Source organism: Terrapene carolina, unplaced genomic scaffold (genome assembly GCF_002925995.2).
Source record: "Terrapene carolina triunguis isolate 2854851 unplaced genomic scaffold, T_m_triunguis-2.0 Scaffold136, whole genome shotgun sequence".
Taxonomy (NCBI): Eukaryota; Metazoa; Chordata; order Testudines; family Emydidae; genus Terrapene; species Terrapene triunguis.
The window spans coordinates 3,153,131-3,159,982 of NW_020664487.1; the positions used below are offsets into that span (position 1 = coordinate 3,153,131).

The following is a 6,852-nucleotide window of genomic DNA, read 5'->3' on the forward strand; positions in this document are numbered from 1 at the left end:
CCTCCCCCCCCCCCCCCCCCCCCCCCCAAGCCCAACGGCTCTCGGGGCGGCCCCTACCTCTCAGCAGCGCTGTCCCCCCCTGCCGGAGAAGCGGGTCCGGGGGCGGGGGGTGAAGCGGAGATCGGGGCGGGGGCGATTCCAGCCTCTTGTCACCGCAGAATCGCGCAGCGGCCCCGATCCCAGCCCCGCATCCAGGCGGCGCCGTCACCAGCGAGCGGCCCCGGCCCCCCCCGCCCCGCACTCACTGCAGGGGCAGCACCACCATCGCCGCCGCCGCCGCCTTCCCCGCGGGCGCCGAGCGAGGGGCAGCTGAGGCCACAGCAAAATGGAGGCGGCTGGGCTGGCTCGCTCTCCGTCCCCTCCGCTCAGCCCCGTCACGTGACCCGCCGCGCCCACACCCCCTTGTTTTTGTTTCTCCGGAGCCGCAGATGTTCCTGGGCGGAATGATCTCGGGCAAGTCCGGCCGGTGAAATGTCAGGCAGGGGAGGGGGCGGTTAAAGAGCCCCCCTGGAGTCGTAGACAAAGAGGCCGAGAGGGCAACCACCGCGCTCAATTAGGCTATCAGCTGTCTCTAGGCAGCGCCTGGGTGCACACCACTCCCTCCCTGGCAGCGAGCTTCCTCCGAGTGTTTACCAAAGTGGGGACGCGGAAGGAGACGGAAACTAGGTCGAATCACACTTTTAAAGGGACCCGAGATTTTTTCCATTTTGAAAAGTCCGCCCAAATAGTCCTGCGCGCTGATTGGTTCGTGAATCCTGCTCGCTGATTGGATAGAGTCGTCCCCCTCCTTCCTTCTTGATGTTGTTGTTGTTCCGTGTCTGAGATTGGTCGGCGGTGACGACAGCTGCCTGCGATTGGCCAGCCGGGGACACACACGAACACACCTCCGGTTCCAGGCCTTAGCAACTGCTGCGCGCGGCCGCGAGGCGGGGGCGCGCTGCGGTGAGGGAGGGAATGATGCCCGCTGGCGTCGCCCCCGCCTCGCTGTCACTGCAGGGCCCGATCCTGCGTCCTACGAGGGCACTGGCTGTTGTGCCGTTGGCTTCCATGGGCCCGATCCTGCACGGGGCCCAGCTCCCACTGAACTGCTGCCGGGAGCCCCACTGGGTGACCCCAGCTCCCGCCTTTGCAGAATCAGGCCCAATTGGGCAGGTCCCTGGTGCAGCTGAGGGACAGGGAGCCCACAGTGGCCATCAGGCAGCTCCAGCCTGGCACCACAGCCATGACCCAAACCACTGAGACCAGGCTACGCTACACGACACAGCCCTGCCGCGTCACACGTACGCACCCCGGGTGCAGCCACGGCCCTGCCGCCGCCATTGCCCCATGGCATAGACAGAGCTGTGCTGAGCACACCCCCAGTGTAGACAGAGCTGTGCCAGCAACACCCCCAGTGGCAACATGCCCAGTGTAAAAGCAGCTATGCCAGCAACATCCCTAACGTAGGCACTGCCGTGCCAACAGGAGGGTGCCCCCATCGCATAGCTAATCTTGTTCGGGGAGATGGTGTTACTCTACCAGCAGGAAAAACTCCATATGTTAGCATAAGCTGTGTCTACACTAGGGGGGAATCTGCCGGTATAGCTATACTGGTAGAGCATTTGTAGTGTAGACAAGGCCTGAGTGTCACAGGATTCACTGTCACCCATCCCTACATGCACACCTATCAGGGTAAAGTCAGAGACAGCACCCACATTTCCCCCCAAATAACACTGCAGGCCAGCACTATTAACCCACAATCCTTTGGGGAAACTTACCTCCTCCCCCCTCCAAAACATCTCTCCCCATAGGTGCTCGAACTAGGGGTGCTGCAGCACCCCCTGACTTGAAGTGGTTTCCACCATATATAGGGTTTACAGTTTGGTTCAATGGCTCTCAGCACCCCCCCATACAAATTGTTCCAGCACCCCCCTCTCTCCCTCAACACGGTTGCAGGACACTTATGACTTATCCAACCCCCCTCCCCCTCGTGTTGTTATTCTATGTGGTTCAGTAACACCAATGCCACATGTTCAAAAATCATGAGTCAGGCCCCAAAAAATCATGAGTTTGGTTTAAAAATAACATTTTTGTTTGTCTTCCAGTGCTGGAGCCATTCGGGTTTGTGTTTTCAAGCTTTTCTGTGCCACCACAAGGGCTGGAAAAAAAAAATTAAATGAAAGTTGAGATGTCATGGTCACATGAATTCAGGAGCTGGGGCTTTAAGACAAACCTAATACCATGAGCATTGGCATCCCTGTACCTATGCATCTTTCCATAGCATGTTATTTACAGGCACTGCCAAACATCTCAGTGTACAGCTTTCATATATAACACTTTGGGGCGGAGGTGGTAGGGTGGAGACAAGATTAGCAAGCAGAAAGGAAATGGTTTTAACCAATAGCTAAAATTATGCTAGTGTTTATGGAGTTTGCCAGGTTCAGAAAACAAAGCCTTCTACTCCACAAGACAGTCAACTTCCCCATATTGCTCTGCCAATGTGTCTATCTAGGTACTTATATAGTCCTTATCACTGTGGTATCTGAACATCTCCCAAGCATTATCCTCGCAGCTGTCCTGCAAAGTGGGATATGTGGAATGACTACTGACTATATTATAACTAGGGCCAGTACTTTAAGGATTAAACCCAATTTCAGCCTCTAAAGTGATCTCACCTCTAATGATTAGCCTCTTCTAAGGGCAGTGCTTACTGTCAGCTACACTGACTTCAAATGGACTACTCACAGTACCAAACACTGCTTACACTAGTGAATGTTTGCAGAATAAGGCTCTTGACTCCAATTTCTATTCAAATTCTTAATGGCATCAATGCTCTTTACTTGGTGAAGTGCATCTTGCAATGTCAACATACAATACAGATGTAAACACTCTTTCAGGCCCTGAATGAAATAGCATAACAGGCCATGCATATCAGCTTCTTCCAGTAATAAATCTAAGTAATTGCAGTAATTCATTTTTTAAAAGAATGATTAAACACAAACATTTCATTTTTAAAAATATGGGTTTGACTTTCCACCCGAAAATAGAAATTGCTTTTGTTTTGATTTAAACCTAATTAAAAACTCCAAAAATACCATTCAGATATATGTAACTAACTAAATAATTTGAAGAAGAAAACCCGTTAAAAGAGCATGGACCACTTGTGTTTCTCCTGTGCAACGTTGCATGAGAAGGGCTCCTTCTCATGAGTTGGGGAGAAGAGGCTCACAAACTGTATCATCTTTGCTCCTCCCTAATTGGCTGAGACCCTGCAAATGGTGGAGCAAGGTTGCAAGAGCAAGTGCTCCTCAGCAACATAAAGGACCCACTCGTCAACTTTGGAATTGTAATGAGGGAAAACTCAAAATCTTGGTTAGCTCCCCAGGCTGACAGGAGCTGTCAGTGCACTTATACAGTAACAAAGTTCAGTAACAACAGTTAGTTTTTTCAAAGAGCAACTGCTGCACTTTTACTCTGAGTGACTTATTTTAGATTAAAGGCTCCAACAAAAAAGAATGTAACATAGTAAAGATCCTGTAGGAAACCATAGTTTATCTCCTCTGTAACATGCTGTGCCTCACAGAACAGCAGCTGCTCCTGGAGATGGACATTCCTAGGAAATGTAAAGGCTCAGTACAGTGAAAACAAAGTTATAACCGTTTCTTAGCTACATACACTATGTGCAATGTGTGGGAGAAACAGACTGTGTCTTGGGCTTTCAAGGACTACTTGCACTATGTGGGATAACAAACCAACTCCAGGTTGAGGTAATTTTGGATGGAAGAGAACTTGTGGTGGAGTCTTTGAGGAGAAACGGAGACAATAAGTCTACTATCTGCAAGGGCACACTCAGGGGAATCATGATATGCCCTCATCCTGCCAGGAGGGTCCAGTTTGAAGAAGCGCTCTAGTATGTGCTTATCTTTAAGCTTACGAGTAGGCTAGTCCCATATGTCAAAAAAGGATGGAGCTTCATTAGGCTTTATGAGGAGGAAAAGCCTCAGCTTGTGCAGAAACTTTCAATGCTTGTTATCTTTCTTAAAAGACTAGAACGGTAGTAGACCTCACTGAGTACTATGTCCTTGCCAAGCTTCAAACTCCAATTGCTTTTATTATTATAACCACTTTTGAAGTATGGATATATTTTACCACTCTCCCATAACTTTTAAAAGATGGGAGATTCACTTTTGTGCAGAGACCAAGGATAGAAAATTTCGGTCTCAAAGCTAAATGTGGAAAGTTATGAGGAAGACAGAAATGGCTTATCAGCATTAGCTTTAACAGGTTCTACCAGGCTCCCTCATGTTTTTGGTGTAAATAAACTGTGTTTGCACAAAGCAGTACAGTATTTATTTGGCATATTGTGATTATAAAGTATTCTCAACTTTGTCCTATTACAGCAGCCACCAAGCACAGGTTCCATAATTCTATGCTTTGCCATATTTTATTGCTCCATGTTGTGTACTTTGAAAGGTGCTGGCTGAGCGCTACATTGCTGGTTACCAATTTAGCTACATCAGTATTGCCCTTTGATCACCAAACAGGGTTCTTGCATAATAAGAGAAGTTGTCTAGTATGAAATCTTTATACATATGTAACTCTTATCCAAGGATCTCTAGACACTTTATGAACATTAATTAACCCTTCACAAGGATAGTGGGAGGCTTTACTAAATGGTGGCTGTGACGAAGTTGGGGATTTTCTTGTTTTTTCCTTGTTTTTCCAACGGTTTGCATGCAGAGGGGGTGGGACTCAGTTTCCCTGGGTGTTACTGGTTTAATGGGGTGATGGGAGAGGGAGTTTGTTGTTACAGAGGACCAGCGAAGGAACTTGGGCCGCCAGCCAATGGCCTGGAGAATGGATACCCCAGTGACTGGTGACCTGGTGACCCGGAGGCCCAGCTCAGGAGTTGCAGCCGGTTCTGGCCAGTGGGAGGACAATGGGCGGCGAAGAGAGGACCCCAGTGATCTGATCAGTCGGTTCCAGCCAGAGGGGTCCAGAGGACAGAAGAGAGGAGAGGAGGCCCAGGCGATCCTGTTTACCTGGAGAGAAGACAATGGACAGAGGCGGGGGTTGGGGGAGGTGATATCAGATGCCCAGCTGGGAAGCAGGGGGGCTCGGGACTGGAGAGAGGGAGCAGGCAGAGCCCACCTGAATGCAGGGGAGACTTGGATGTGCTGTGCTGAAGGAGGCCAGGCCTGAGGGCCCTGAGAGTTTCCTATGCTGTGTTCAAACGCTCAGTAAACCCTCCTGTTTTACGCTGGCTGAGTGTCACTCCAGTCTCGAGAACAGGGTGGCATTATTCCCTTTGGGAGTGGAGGCCCCGGGGGTCTATAGCGAGTGGACTCCCTGAGGGGGTCCACGGCAAGAGACAGGCGTGCTAAGACTCAGAGAGGTGCGGCTCCAGGAGGTGGAGGGGCTTAACCCCCGAGAGAGAGTGGACCCCCGAGAAGGGCTGTCTCACTAAAGGGGGTTCCCCCCACGGACTGCACGGGGCCAAGAGTGAGCACGACCTGTGAGTCCATGACAGTGGCACAGTGAAATCCTGATGTCTTCTCTCTGTCTATGATGCCACGCTGCTTCCCTTTGACGTTTAGGAAGCTAATGCCTGGTTTTGGAAAAACTATGCATTAGTTTGATAACACCCTTTATTTCTCTGATAATCAAGCAGAGAACAGCTCATCTGTTAATCAGTTTTTACTCCAAATGTAATTCATGTTGAGCTGAAAAATGTGGGTAAAGTATCCAATACAAAGAGAGTCTGTCTGTTGTATGATAAGAGCCCCTGGCTGAATTTCCATTTCTTCTGTTTGTGTAATATGCAGAAAACTTCTTCTTCCTCTTTTTATAATCAGTAAACAGACCTCAGACAAAAAGTGTTTCTAGCAGGCACCATTTAAAGAGATGCTTTGCCTGTGTAAGTTAGGCTCCACGTTTCAGTTTGTTAAAATAAGATTTTGTTCTAAACCTGATGTAAATAAAAATGTTTTCATTAAACACATTTACATATAAAATACAGTGTGTTTTGACTGGAGAACTCTACTGCAGTATTTGCAACTTGTAAAGGGAGAGGGCCAGGACCAGGCAGTGCTGCCAGCAAAGGACATGATCCAAACCCACTGAATTCAATGGGAATCTTTGCATAACTTCAGTGGGCTTTAGGCCGTTTGGTGGGGTGGGGTCATGGCAGGGGCACCCAGAAAATGCACTGATTCAGATTCCTGCTCTCTCCCTCAGCAGAACTCGCAAAGGAGGGTGTCAGTGAATCTGGTGTCCTCTCCTTTGGGTTAAATGTCGCTGCTGGTGCATCTATCACAGAGGTCTGTTACGTGCACTCCCTTGTGCTAGTGGAGGTGAATCAAGCTCAGAATTCACAAATAAATTAGATTATTCAAGTTTATGACTTTCTTCTCACATAACTGGGACAGAACAAGGTTGGTCTGTCAAGAATTCAATACAACAGAGAATGGAAATGATTGTTCTGAGGACAGAGTGTTACTGAAAAGTATGTGCCCATCTCTGTAAATTCAGGATCGACAGAGGATGTATGATAAATTGCTTCAAGTAATGCCCTGAGACAAGTCCATGAAAGCCTAATCGGCATTCTAAAGGCTCTCTTCCAGGAAGGACATGTATATCTGGGGTGGGAGTGGAAAAGGGGTTTAGTTTTGGCTGGACAAGAATAGATCTAGAGGTGGCCTTTCCTCTGAGCCAGGATTAAGCAATGACCAGGCATATGTGGCTCAGTGACTCCAGTCTGAGTTCAAAGTAGCTTTTGAAATTAAAATGGGAAGGTAGAGGAGAAGGGAACCAAGATATACGGTACTTATCTTGGGGAAGTAAACTGTGTTTGGATCATATATGCACAACCTA

General features: G+C 48.8%; 1 protein-coding gene across 2 annotated transcripts in view; it reads right to left on the reverse strand.

Annotated features, from left to right (window-relative positions):
• Window positions 1-268, reverse strand: part of CCNG2 (cyclin G2) — a 14,368-nt gene extending 14,100 nt beyond the window's left edge. For both annotated transcript variants that reach the window (XM_026653329.2, XM_026653330.2), the window contains exon 1: window positions 58-268. The gene's annotated coding sequence lies outside the window, so the exon portion shown is untranslated. The remainder of the gene's footprint in view (window positions 1-57) is intronic.
• Window positions 269-6,852: the final 6,584 nt, after the last annotated feature.